General features: G+C 41.8%; 1 protein-coding gene across 6 annotated transcripts in view; it reads left to right on the top strand.

Moving 5' to 3' along the window:
- Positions 1-15020, top strand: part of CDKAL1 (CDK5 regulatory subunit associated protein 1 like 1) — a 739806-nt gene that overhangs the window by 338966 nt on the left and 385820 nt on the right. The window lies entirely within an intron of this gene.

Here is a 15020-nt window from a genome sequence, read left to right as displayed (position 1 = left end):
TTAAATACAAAGGAGGAAGATGGGTACCATTACCTGCTACTAAGTGGTCAGAACATTCAGGATGTTGTTCTGACTACTCAGCAGTAGTGTTTGAGCAAGTAATTGTCCTTGCAGGGGGAAAAAAGAAAAAATGGCACCTGTCTTTTATCTCAGTTCAGTCACTCAGTCCTGTCCGACTCCTTGCGACCCCATGGACTGCAGCATGCCAGACTTCCCTGACCATCACCAACTCCTGAAGCTTTCTCAACCTCACATCCATCAAGTTGGTGATGCCATCCAACTATCTCATCCTCTGTCGTCCACTTTTCCTCCTGCCTTCAATCTTTCCCAGTATCAGGGTTTTTTCCAATGAGTCATTCTTCGCATCAGGTGGCCAAAGTACTGGAGCTTCAGCCCTTATAGTAGGTACATTTTAGGCTAAAATGGCAGTATTTGTATATTGCCATGAAATTCAATTTTTTTTTCTTCTTGCATTTTATTTCCAAAGCTTTTATTCTGAGCTTAGAAGAGAGAATGCTTTCTTGGAAAGAATTTGAACTTTGAAGTAGGCATCAGTTCAGTTCAGTCACTCAGTCGTGTCCGACTCTTTGTGACCCCATGAATCATAGCACACCAGGCCTCCCTGTCCATCACCAACTCCTGGAGTTCACTCAGACTCATGTCCATTGAGTCAGTGATGCCATCCAGCCATCTCATCCTCTGTCGTCCCCTTCTCCTCCTGCCCCCAATCCCTCCCAGCATCAGTCTTTTCCAATGAGTCAACTCTTTGCATGAGGTGGCCAAAGTACTGGAGTTTCAGCTTTAGTATCATTCCTTCCAAAGAACACCCAGGACTGATCTCCTTCAGAATGGACTGGTTGGATCTCCTTGCAGTCCAAGGGACTCTCAAGAGTCTTCTTCAACACCACAGTTCAAAAGCATCAATTCTTCGGCGCTCAGCCTTCTTCACAGTCCACCTCTCACATCCATACATGACCACAGGAAAAACCATAGCCTTGACTATACGAACCTTTGTTGGCAAATATGTCTCTGCTTTTCAATATGCTATCTAGGTTGGTCATAACTTTCCTTCCAAGGAGTAAGCGTCTTTTAATTTCATGGCTGCAGTCACCATCTGCAGTGATTTTGGAGCCCCCAAAAATAAAGTCAGCCACTGTTTCCCCATCTATTTGCCATGAAGTGATGGGACCAGATGCCATGATCTTCGTTTTCTGAATGTTGAGCTTTAAGCCAACTTTTTCACTCTCCACTTTCACTTTCATCAAGAGGCTTTTTAGTTCCTCTTCACTTTCTTCTGTAAGGGTGGTGTCATCTGCATATCTGAGGTTATTGATATTTCTCTCGGCAATCTTACCTAGAAGTAAATTCAGACTCTGTTGTTTCTAGGTGTGTGATCTTGTCAAAGAAGTTGCTTAAACCTTCTGTGCCTCAGTTTCTCCATCTGTAAAAGAATGATGATATCTATCTGGTGAAATTGTCAGGACAATTCTGACACCTTGGAAAGCCACCTCACTCTGATAACTGTTTCTATAGTCCAGAACATATGTAAATCGAGGGAGAAAAACAACGGTAGCTTGTGTTTGGTCATTAACGCCTTTCTGAGAGATAAGGCCCAGCTCAGTCATCTGTTGATCTCCTCCACCATGTTAAGATCTGTGATACTATGAATAGTAACCAAGACACAGATGTGAAGGTTCACTGAATAAAAATGTGCCAAAACCGTACTATATTCATTTCACAGATAGGAGATTACATTGGAGGCTCAGCTGGTAAAGAGTCCACCTGCAATGCAGGAGACCCTGGTTCGATTCTTCAATTCCTGGTTGTAGACTTACCAAAAGGACAAATGCTTAGTAAAAGTTTGTTTGCTTCAGAATTGAAACGTCAGAGTCCTACATCCTTACGTTGGCAGTATCATGCGAACTCAATGCATTCTGCTTCTAGAACAGATTTCGAATTCAGTGTGTGATCATTAAACATTTTGTTGTCTTTCTTCATTTTGAAGAGGACAGTCACTTTTAAGTGTTTCACTTTTAGCACCTTTAGGTAATGAAAACAGTTATGTAACAGATTGACCAGTTCCCAGTGTGCTACATACACTACACACACATCTCTGTGTTTCCCTCTTACCTCTTGACTGTCAACCTTCGTACCAGTTAGCCTTCTAGATATTGTAAGAAGTCTTCTAGATATTATAAGATACTGTAAGTCTTCTAGAATTTACATGCTAGCCAGAAACAGCTCAAAGTCAATATTTATTCAGTCAACACACAATATTTTTAGTGTACTGTGTGTGCTAGGTATGGGAAGACCTAGCTGTGACTGTTACAGTCCTGGCCTCACATAGCTGACCTTCTAATGGGAGTGGGGGGGTGATGGTTTGGATGGCTGCAAATGTCTGAGAAAAGACAAATATTTGTACTGTGATCTGGTGAGTGCTGTGATGGGGAAGACTAGCGTGGTGAGAGGAGCTTTCCTGTAGCCAGTGGTACAAAATCTGCAACACTTTACCTAAAAATGTATGTCATAGCAGTTAGGACTCAGGGATGTGGAAATGCCTCCATTGTTCGATACACATAGTGATTCTGATTCTGACAGATTTGTGCAGGCCATGTACAAACCTGTGTGGTCTAAGACCTGACCGCAATTTAGAGAGTTTTTAGGTAAATACAGTGAAAACATCCTGGGAGTCTTCAGATCTTCCTTTGTCTAAAGTTTCTGTCATGTTCCCACTGTCACAGAACCTTCAGGTGTCCTTCCGGGTTGGCCAGCACTGAGAGTGCCCATCAGGCCGTCGTACAGGGCTGCCTGAGCTCACTGCCCAAGGGTGAAGACCTGTGTCGTCGATGGACTGGTGACTCACCTTGTGTCACTCTGCCTGGCCCTGGCTGCCTCCTCAGCAGGAGTTCAGTGTGAACTCAGAACCTCTTTGTGACCCTAAATTAGTTCTGTGTGCATTTCTCACCGTTACTCATCCACGCATGACTCATGGCTCGGCTCTCACTTTAAACGTGTGCACTGGGGTCACTCTTAATTGAGCCTTCCTTCTCTTAGAAGCAGAATCTCATACTTATCCTGTGTTGACTCAGCCCTCGAACGTTTGAAGTGTCTGTTTGGCTTTGTATGGTTATAATCCTAGCTCCGTAGCCTGGAAATTCAGGCTACTTGTGGTCTCTATTTCCAGCGGTGGCCTAACCACCCCACTTCCTGCTGCTCCTGTCAAGCTCACCTACTTAGACTTTTCCACATGTGTTTCAAGCTTTGCCACCAAGATGATGGATCTTGGCTGACCTGGTTTCATTCTTTCAAGTCAAGCTCAAAGTTGCCACATTGGTTTTGAAATTTGAGGTGATTTCTCCTACCAGAAATAATTTCTCCCTGTTCGAAAGTGTCTTGTATTTAGTAATACCAGTAATACTTGCCTTTTTCTACTTTGCGTTGTAGTTTATTCGTATTATGCCTTGTCCCCTCTACTAGAGTATAAAATGTTTTTGTCTGTGTACCATGGAGAAGGAAACAGCAACCCACTCCGGTATTCTTGCCTGGAGAATCTCATGAATAAAGAGGAGTCTGGTGGGCCACAGTCCATGGGATCACAAAGAGTTGGATGTGATTGAGTGACTGAGTACACATGTATTGTCTCCTTCATATAGGTTCTAAGTAAAATTTTGCTTAAATTGAAGAAAGTGGGGAAAACCACTAGACCATTCAGTATGACCTAAATCAAATCGCTTATGATTATACAGTGGAAGAGAGAAATAGATTTAAGGGACTAGATCTGATAGACTGCCTGATGAACTATGGATGGAGGTTTGTGACATTGTACAGGAGACAGGGATCGAGACCATCCTCTCCCACAAAAAAATGCCAAAAAGCAAAATGGTTATCTGAGGAGGCCTTACAAATACCTGTGAAAAGAAGAGACGTGAAAAGCAAAGGAAAAAGGAAAGATATACCCATTTGAATGCAGAGTTTCAAAGAAAAGCAAAGAGAGACAAGAAGGCCTTCCTCAGCGATCAGTGCAAAGAAATAGAAGGAAACAGTAGAATGGGAAAGACTGGAGATCTCTTCAAGAAAATTAGAGATACCAAGGGAACATTTCATGCAAAGATGGGCTCAATAAAGGACAGAAACAGTATGGACCTAACAGAAGCAGAAGATGTTAAGAAGAGGTGGCAAGAATACACAGAAGAACTGTACAAAAAAGATCTTCACAACCAAGATAATCATGATGGTGTGATCACTCACCTAGAGACAGATATCCTGGAATGTGAAATCAAGGGCCTTAGAAAGCATCACTACGCACAAAGCTAGTGGAGGTGAAGGAATTCCAGTTGAGCTATTTCAAATCCTAAAAGATGATACTGTGGAAAGACTGCACTCAATATGTCAGCAAATCTGGAAAACTCAGCAGTGGCCACAGGACTGGAAAAGGTCAGTTTTCATTCCAATCCCAAAGAAAGGCAATGCCAAAGAATGCTTAAACTACCACACAATTGCACTCATCTCACACGCTAGTAAAGTAATGCTTAAAATTCTCCACGCCAGGCTTCAGCAATACGTGAACCATGAACTTCCAGATGTTCAAGCTGGTTTTAGAAAAGACAGAGGAACCAGAGATCAAATTGCCAACATCTGCTGGATCATGGAAAAAGCAAGAGAGTTCCAGAAAAACATCTATTTCTGCTTTATTGACTACACCAAAGCCTTTGATTGTGTGGATCACAATAAACTGTGGAAACTTCTGAAAGAGATGGGAATACCAGACCACTTGACCTGCCTCTTGAGAAACCTGTATGCAGGTCAGGAAGCAACAGTTAGAACTGGACATGGAACAGACTGGTTCCAAATAGGCAAAGGAGTCTGTCAAGGCTGTATATTGTCACCCTGCTTATTTAACTTATATGCAGAGTACATCATGAGAAACACTGGGCTGGAAGAAGCACAAGCTGGAATCAAGATTGCTGGGAGAAATATCAATAACCTCATATATGCAGATGACACCACCCTTATGGCAGAAAGTGAAGAAGAACTAAAGAGCCTCTTGATGAAAGTCCCATCACTTTATGGAAAATAGATGGGGAAACAGTGGCTGACTTTATTTTTCTGGGCTCCAAAATCACTGCAGATGGTGACTGTAGCCATGAAATTGAAAGATGCTTGTTCCTTGGAAGGATAGGTATGACCAAACTAGACAGCATATTAAAAGCCAGAGACATTACTTTGTCACCAAAGGTCCATTTAGTCAAGGCTATGGCTTTCCCAGTAGTCATGTGTGGATGTGAGAGTTGGACTATAAAGAAAGCTGAGCGCCAAAGAATTGATGCCTTTGAATTGTGCTGTTGGAGAAGACTCTTGAGAGTCCCTTGGACTGCAAGGAGATCCAACCAGTCCATCCTAAATGAGATCAGTCCTGGGTGTTCATTGGAAGGACTGATGTTGAAGCTGAAACTCCAATACTTTGGCCACCTGATATGAAGAACCGACTCATTTGAAAAGACCCTGGTGCTGGGAACGATTGAGGGCAGGAGGAGAAGGGGACAACAGAGGATGAGATAGTTGGATGGCATCACTGACTCATTGGACATGAGTTTGGGTTAACTCGGGAGTTGGTGATGGACAGGGAGCCCTGACGTGCTGTGATTCATGGGGTCTCAAAGAGTCTGACATGACTGAGCAACTGAACTGAACTCTCCATGTTAATGTTCTTATGCATTTCAAAGTAAGATGCAGACATCAGTCAATTCATTCTAAATACTTCATCAAGCACATATGGCTATTTATTAACATTAAATAAATACAAACATTCAATTGCTCAGTTGTATTAACCACATTTCAGTGTTAAATTGCCACTGTGCCTATTGGCTACAAAAGCACTGGAGCAATACCCCATCACGCTCGTAGATTCCACCCACATTCAAAGGGAGGGAGTTATGTAAGGCATGTACAGCAGAGGGCGAGAATCTCAGGGACCGTATTTCAGTTCTGCTTACCACATGTGGGAAAGTGGTAGCTGCCTGGAATTAGACATCCTGATCTTGACGACAGTGCAACAACTGGGAAAAGAAAGCATGCCAGAGAAGGTAAGAAGAGCTCAAGTTCAGTTCCTCATACTCTGTTTCCCATCCAGTCACCTATTAAGAATTGGGTTTTATTATGCTTCAGTGTAGATCTGAGAAGCTCCTGTTGAAAGAATAATTGGGGCCCTAGGCCAATCTATAACAGAACTCATGGTAATACTCACAAATGTCTTTAGACCACTCTCTTAAAAAGGATGAATTAAAAAAAAACTCACACTGAACAAAAATTTCAGCAGAAAAACAGAAAATAAAAAAATCAAGTACTAAAGACAGACAAGTTTCCATCATTTCAAAATGTAAATATAAGAAGATTTCTTTCAGTTTTGGAAGCTTGTTCTTAACACACTAAAGGACACCGAATCCAGAAATCAGAGGAAGCCACTGTGAGAAGAGAAGACATTACAGGAAGTGAAGACTACATGAAAAACTGGTGAGGAAAGTCAGAAACTGCCTAGGATGCTATTTCACAAAAATCTATACGTAAATTTTTATAGTGGCTTTATAGATAATTGCCAAAATTTGGAAACAGTGCAAAGGTACTCCAATTGGTGAACTGATAAACAACTTATAGAATGTTCATACAATGGAGTACTGCTCAGCAATAAAAAGAAATCAATATGCAACAATACGGATAAATCTTAAATACTCTACGCTAAGTGAAAGAAGCCAGTCTGAAAGGTCTACATTCCATATATACTATATGATTCTATTCACAGGACATTCTGGAAAAGGCAAAACTACTGGGACAAAAAACAAATCTGTGGTTTCCAGGGCTTGCAGTGAGAAGAGGGTTGGACAGCAAAGGAACAAAGAGGACATTTTTTATGGGTGGTACAGCTATTTAATGGGTTTACCAGGTGGCTCAGTGCTGATAAATCTGCCTGCCAGTGCAGAAGATGCAGGTTCAATCTCTGGGTTGGGAAGATCCCCTGGTAAAGGAAATGCCAACTTGCTCTAGTATTCTCATATGGAAAATTCCATGGACAGAGAAGCCTGGCGGGCTATAGTCTATAGGGTCCCCAAAATCTGACATGACTAAGTGACTGAGCATGCACATCTGTTTAATATCTTGATTGTAATGACAGTTACAATTTCCAAACAGAATGAATTTTAAACTATGTAAATTTTTAAAAAATTTTAATTTGAAGGCAGAAATAGGAGACTTGAGATTGCATAAAAATAAATAAGGACAGACTTAAAAAAATAAAACCTTAACAAACAAATAACAGCAACATGCTAGCAGATAGGAAAAGCATTTCGCAGAGAGCCATTTCTGGAATAAGCAGAGTTCAAAGAGGAAAACAGAGAAAATATAGGTGTTTACCTAGAAAGCCCAAAAGAAGCAACTAAAAATCTACAGGATTAATAATTAATAAGAAAGGTCAATCAAATGTCTGGATAAATATAGCAAAATCAATAGCTTGCCCATCTGTAGGTTGATAAAGTCAGAAGACATAACCAAATAAGAAAATCTATTCACAAGAATAAGCTAAAAATAAAATCATAACAAATAAAGAAAAAAATTAAGGTTTTTAGAGTTACATATCAAATATACAGAATGTATGTTTATAAATATTTAAAGAAGGGGCTTCCCAGGTGGTGCTCGTGGTAAGGAATCCCTGCCAATGCAGCAACTCAGGAGACCTGGATTCAATCCCTGGGTCAGGAAGATCTCCTGGAGAAGGAAATGCAACCCACTCCCATATTCTTACCTGGAAAATCCCATGGATGGAGGAGTCTGGTGGGCTACAGTCCATGGGGTTGCAAAGAGTCAGACACGACTGAGCACTTGAAGTCAGCATAGTGAAGAAAGAATAATACAATGGAGAAAGGAAGGTCTCTTTACAGTGATCCTTGAAGTACAGTCCCAGACCACCACCAGCAGCAGCATCTTCAAACTTGAAAGAAATGCAAGTGCTCACACTGTACTCTAGATCCACTGAATCATAAACTCTGGGGATGAGGCCCAGAGATCTGTGTTTAATAAGGCTTCCAGGTGACTGTGATGTTCCTCAAAGTTTGAGAACCAAGATGCTGATGCTGGTTTTAGGATCATACTTGGAGAACTGGTAGTTTATTTACGGAATAGTGATGGGGCAAAGACTTAGCAGATATCCAGAAGGACACCACGTTAATTCCTCATTACATATACACAGTTTATACTTAAGGGTACCAAGTGGGGCAGTGGTAAAGAATCCGCCTGCCAGTGCAGGAGATGGAAGAAACGTGGATTCGATCCCTGAGCCGGGAAGATCCCCTGGAGGAGGAAATGGCAACCTGCTTCAGTATTCTTGCCTGGAAAATTCCGTGGATAGAGGAGCCTCGTTCAGGAGCTACAGTTCAAGGGGTCACAAAGATTCAGACATGACTGAGTGACTGAGCACACACACACATATATATGCATATATATATATATATTAATAGATTTTATCCTGCATAAGCTCCAGATGGAAAAAGAGTAGCTAAGGGCAATGCCTGGGTAACTCCCCATCCTCAGAGAGCTGGTGACCCCCTGCTGAGGAAACACCCACACCCATCCAGCCAAGTCACCTGTAGATGTTCTTCCACCTGCTGAACTGCTTGGGTGTCACAAGAACTAGTAATAACAAATTTCATAACCTTCTTATGGGGACTTAATTTGCAAACTTCTGCCCTTTATAACATTTAACTCAATATATATATAGTTATATAATATATAACTCAAATTTCTAGATAGTCGACCTTCCAATATATTTTCAGATCTACATTATAAATTCAGGAGGCTTTCTGTAGATCATATAAGATATATAGGTCATAGTGAAGTGAAGCAGTGCTTAGTCGCGTCAGACTCTTTGCGACCCCATGGACTATAGCTGACCAGGCTCCTCTGTCCATGGAATTTTCCAGCAAGAATACTGGAATGGGTTGCCATTTCCTTCTCCAGGGGATCTTCCCAGTCCGGGGATCAAACCTAGGTCTCCCGCATTGCAGGTAGATGCTTTACCATCTGAGCCACCAGGGAACTATATAAATAACAGAAATACCTATTATGACATAGTGTCTTTTACATTAAAGATGTAATGTAAATTTAAATGTAAATTTACATATTTTACATTAAAATATTGTAAAAACTGAAAGAATTTCATTTCTCTGATTGGGGTGGGGCGGGGGGGCGCGGGAAGCCCATAACATAAAATATGTAGAACTTCTTACCCTTACCTCACATTCCCATTCTAAATATTCTGGAGCCCTTGGCAAAACTTCTTCGCATTCATGCATAAGAAAATTACTTACAACAATTCCAATATAATAAAATAGTCCTGAGTGCTTCTCTGCCTGTTAAGAAGACATGGAATTTACTTATAAAAATAAAAAAAAATAATAATTGAACTATTAAAAGTCACAACCTCTGAGAAAATTAAAATGACTCTCTTGGTGAACCAAACACTGAAAAACAATGGCAAGAACATGGCAGACATCCCTGCTCATAACAGCCAAGGAGGCCTGAGATGGAAGAAGAAAGAAGCAAGCAGATGTAAAACACAGTAAGACAAAAATTGCAAGAAGGCTGGGAGTAGCAAGAGGATCATCAGCACCACGATTCTGCCTGTAATTGAGAGATGGACAGTTGTGGGAAACCTTTTAATTGACAGAGAGGAAAAACCTCTGTTTAAGAAACATGGTCAACTGCTTGGTTTTAATGGGTTGGATTCTCTCACTAAATATCACTACAGGATGCAGGCAGCTAATAGCAGGGATAGTTGCACAGACAAGGACCCAGAAGTTCAGAAAATCAGGGATCACTTCTAAAACGAGAGAGGTAAGAATAATTAGAGGAGGTCAGGGGCAAAAAGTGTAGAAATTCAGCAAGGATAAGAAGGAATTAGCTGATAGAAAGGAAAATGAAGTTTAAATTAATTTCAGAACACCAGGCAGAGACAGCAGTAAGCCTGACACCGGGACATACATTTTTGCTTCCTGTATCTTGGAATCTCAGGCTTTTCATCTATAAAAGCAGGAATAGTAATTACCCAAACAAGTTGTTTTGAAGATTAAACGACATAAGAAATGTTCAAAAACCTTGTACATAATGGACAGGAAATACTATTTATTGAGAGCTTTTTAAAGTGTATATGAGCTGTTTTAAACCAAGAGGTGTATTCTGCTCCTCTTAACCAGGGTGTACCAATACTGTACTTTAAAACTGAGTAGAGATTCTTACTGCACTTCCCTCTCACTTCTAAAGTGTTCACTGCCAGTTCAGCTTTGTCAGTGGTACTAATGGGCTTTCTGGGTCTAAAGAAATAGAAAGAAGGCCCGGATGACCGTCAGCCTTAACACTGTAAATACTTCTCTGTTCCCTTAGTACTGGAGCGCTCTCTGATGAGAGAGATTTATTTAAAACATAGGGTTGTTATGGTTGGCTTCAAAGGTTCATTGACTTACTCAACAATTGAATGAGTGCAGGACAACAGTGCAGAGCTGCTCTATGTCGGAATGAGGGCAGGGGAGGTTAGCACAGAAAGGGGTGCTGGGGATCAAAGTCTTTGGGGAAACAGGGAGAAGCTCATTAGGTAAAAGGTAAGAAGGACTTTCAATCTTGCTGCTCTTGGTTCCTAGCTAACATATGGGAGCCCACTCCTTTCCACTAGCAAAAGTTTCAGTTCAGTTGAGTCGCTCAGTCGTGTCCGACTCTTTGTGACCCCATGAACTGCAGCACTCCGGGCCTCCCTGAGTGAGTGATGCCATTCAGCCATCTCATCTGCAGTGTACACCAACACTGGTGTACAGTCAATATAATCAACATTTAAAAGGTTGACAACACTAAATGTTGGCAAGAATGTTGAGTGACTGGAATTTCACTCGTTGTTGGGAATTGAAGTTTCTAACCACTTTGGTTTCCAGACCACTAGACCATCTGACCTGCTTCTTGAGAAATCTGTATGCAGGTTAGGAAGCAACAGTTAGAACTGGACATGGAACAACAGACTGGTTCCAAATAGGAAAAGGAGTACTTCAAGGCTGTATATTGTCACCCTGCTGACTTGTACGCAGAGTACATCATGAGAAATGCTGGACTGGAAGAAACACAAGCTGGAAACAAGATTGCTGGGAGAAATATCAATAACCTCAGATATGCAGATGACACCACCCTTATGGCAGAAAGTGAAGAGGAACTAAAGAGCCTCTTGATGAATGTGAAAGAGGAGAGTGAAAAGGTTGGCTTAAAGCTCAACATTCAGAAAACGAAGATCATGGCATCTGGTCCCATCACTTCATGGGAAATAGATATAGAAACAGTGTCAGACTTTATTTTTCTGGGCTCCAAAATCACTGCAGATGGTGATTGCAGCCATGAAATTAAAAGACCCTTACTCCTGGGAAGGAAAGTTATGACCAACCTAGACAGCATATTAAAAAGCAGAGACATTACTTTGCCAACAAAGGTCTGTCTAGTCAAGGCTATGGTTTTTCCAGTAGTCATGTATGGATGTAAGAGTTGGACTATAAAGAAAGCTGAGCGTCGAAGAATTGATGCTTTTGAATTGTGCTGTTGGAGAAGACTCTTGAGAGTCCCTTGGATGACTGCAAGGAGATCCAACCAGTCCATCCTAAAGGAGATCAGTCCTGGGTGTTCATTGGAAGGTCTGATGTTGAAGCTGAAACTCCAATACTTTGGCCACCTGAAGAGCTGACTCATTGGAAAAGACCCTGATGCTAGGGAAGATTGAGGGCAGGAGAAGAAGGGAACAACAGAGGATCAGATGGCTGGAGGGCATCACCGACTCAATGGACATGAGTTTGGCTCCAGGAGTTGGTGATGGACAGGGAGGCCTGGCGTGCTGCAGCTCATGCGGTCGCAAAGAGTCGGACACGACTGAGTGACAGAACTGAACTGAACCACTTAGGAAAAGGTCTTATAGTTTCTTATAAAAGTGAAAATGAAAATCGCTCAGTTGTGTCCAACTCTTTGCAACCTCATGGACCATATAGCCCATGGAATTCTCCAGGCCAGAATACTGGGTAGCCTGTCCCTTTTCCAGCGTTTTGTCCTGACCCAGGAATTGAACCAGGGTCTCTTGCATTGCAGGCGATTCTTTACCAACTGAGCTATCAGGGAAACCCAAAAGTGAATGTACACTTTTCTAATGATCCAGATAGTCTACTCATTTATTGAAGAGAAAGAAAAGCAAATGGTCAGAAAAGATTTGTACGGGAATGTTCATAGCCATTTTGTTGACAGTAGCCAAAAAAAAATTGGAGACATCTCTTGCGTCCATCAGTTGAAAATGGATAACCAAAGGATAGTTTATTCACACAGGAAAGTATTATTTATAGATTAAAAGAAACCACTGATAGAAGCAAAAATGGATTTGTCTCAAAACGTGCTAAGTCAAAGAGGCACTACACAAAAAGCACTCGAGGTATGTTTTCCATTTACCTGAGTCTGTAGAACAGGCGCGGAGAAGGCAATGGCACCCCACTCCAGTACTCTTGCCTGGAAAATCCCATGGATGGAGGAGCCTGGTGGGCTGCAGTCCATGGCGTCGCTAGAGTCAGACATGACTGAGCGACTTCACTTTCACTTTTCACTTGCATGCATTGGAGAAGGAAATGGCAACCCACTCCAGTGTTCTTGCCTGGAGAATCCCAGGGACAGGGGAGCCGGTGGCTACCGTCTATGGGGTTGCACAGAGTCGGACACGACTGAAGTGACTTAGCAGTAGCAGTAGAACAGGCGAAACTAACTTAGGGTGGAAAACGTTCAGTGTGTTGCTTCCTCTGGAGTGTGGCTCGGGAGGAGGTAGTGGAGGTTTATTGATCAGGTGAGTTGGGATCACTTTCCAGAGGAGTGCTGATGGCATCTTGAGAGTCATTTAGGTTCCACAAATGTTAATATTTGTCAAAGCTCGCTTAAGATTTGTGCATTTCCTTTTATGTAAATTTTGCATCAAATGAAAAAAACACTCTAGTTCGTGTTATAAGAGGAAAATAATTCTAAGCTTTGAAGTCAGTTCCTCAGTAGCATAAACCAACTGCATGTCTTATGGGGCTGTTACCGCTGGCATTGGGCAGCGAGAGCCTGCTGTTTTACAATGCACTCACCTTACATCTTAACAATGAACACTCTAAGCTGCATCTTGGTGTTTCTGACTGCTTAATTATCAATTTGTATACTCTGAGCAGGATGCACAAATGCTGTTTATGGAAGCTTTCCTTTCTCAAGAACTTCCTGTCTAGTGATAAAGTCATTGGGGCCCAGATTTAAACACTGTGCAAAGTTGTAAAAAAAAAAAAAAAAGTGCTCAACAATGAAAGTGGAGGAAGTGTACAGTAGGTAATTTGATATATTTTCAAGGATAACAGAGTATTTATAAAATCATCTTTTTCTGTTTGTGCCCCTTGTAATTTCAGTCTGATGGCAAAGAACCTTCTGGTGACATCCAGATTTTTCCCTCCTAATTTCTTTGTGCACAGTTGCTCAGTCATGTGCAACTCTTTGCAGCCCTCTGGCCTGTAACCCGCCAGGCTCCTCTTTCCATGTGATGTTCCAGGCAAGAATACTGGAGTGAGTTGCCATTTCCTTCTCCAAGTGTTTCTTTAACATTGCTTAAAATAAGAATCACCTGGAGTGTGAGTTCAAAATACGTTTTCTATACTCCCCTCCTGGACATTCTGCCCCAGTGTGTCTGAATGGGAATCATGGTTGGTACATGTCTTTTGAACAAGTACATAAGGCAGTTCATGTCAAATTCTTTGGGAGACACTGCTTTCCGATTGTATGTAAAAACAGCAGACATGAAGTACTCTGGTAATTCTTAGTGGTGACCAATAATAGCTTAATTATTCAGTAGGACAGTAATAACAATTATACAATAATATTATTGAATATGGCACTGTTAATGTAATCCAATCACTCATCTGAAGGCCTTGTTTAATCCTCCACACAAGAAGAAGGTGCTATTATTATCTCATATTACAAATGAGGAAATAGGCCCAGAGAGGACAAATATTTAATTTGCTCTTGGTCACGAGGATAGAAGTTGACAGGATCAGGCTTTAAACCTAGATATTCTGGCTGCAGATTTCATCCCTTACCTAGCACTTTGCTTGGCCACAAAAATAGGTTGTGAAAAGAACCTCTTGGAAAAAAAAAAATTTTTTTTTAACCTTTAAAAAACTTTGTAAAAAATACTTATTTATTTGCCTACCTTGGATCTTAGTTTTGGCACATCATGGCATCTTCCATCTTCATTGGGGCATTCGACCTCCTAGTCTCCACATGTGGGATCTAGTTCCCCGACCAGGGATCGAACCCAGGACCCTTGCAGTCGGCGCTCAGAGTCTTAGCCACTGGACCACCAGGGAAGTCCTGAGAATATCTTCTTTGGAAGGTTGGAAGGAACTTTTCTCCATGAGTGTGATGAGACAGAATGATGTTCCAGTGCCTGGACCCTTCCTCTCGTATCTCCTTACTGACTCTAGACTCTTGACCTTGAAGCACATAGGGGTTGGAAGGCTTTGGCTTGACCTGTGCAGGATCACTTATTAGCAGCAGGGTGGTGGGTGTGTTGCAGCCTTCCTTACCTTGAGTTCACAGTGCTTCCTGTGTTGGCTGGATCATGGCAGGGGATGCGAGGGGTATGTCACTCACCCTCTACTCCTGTGCTGTTTCGCCCTTTGCTGACCTTCCTGCTCTTTTATGTATATGGGGCTCATCCACTTTTCTTGCTGGTTGCCTGTTTTTCTTTTTAGCTATTACTCTTTAGTCACTGAGTCATGTCCAACTCTTTGTGACCCCATGGATTGTAGCCCACCAGCTCCTCTGTTGATGGGATTTTTCCAGTCAAGCATACTGGAATGCCCTTCTCCAGGGGATCTTCTTAACCCAGAAGTCAAATCCGAGTCTCTTACATCTCCTGCATTGGCAGGTGGGTTCTTTACCACTAGGGTCTTTTG

This window comes from Bos taurus, chromosome 23 (genome assembly GCF_002263795.3).
Source record: "Bos taurus isolate L1 Dominette 01449 registration number 42190680 breed Hereford chromosome 23, ARS-UCD2.0, whole genome shotgun sequence".
NCBI lineage: Eukaryota > Metazoa > Chordata > Mammalia > Artiodactyla > Bovidae > Bos > Bos taurus.
This window is presented reverse-complemented; position numbering and strand designations above follow the sequence as displayed.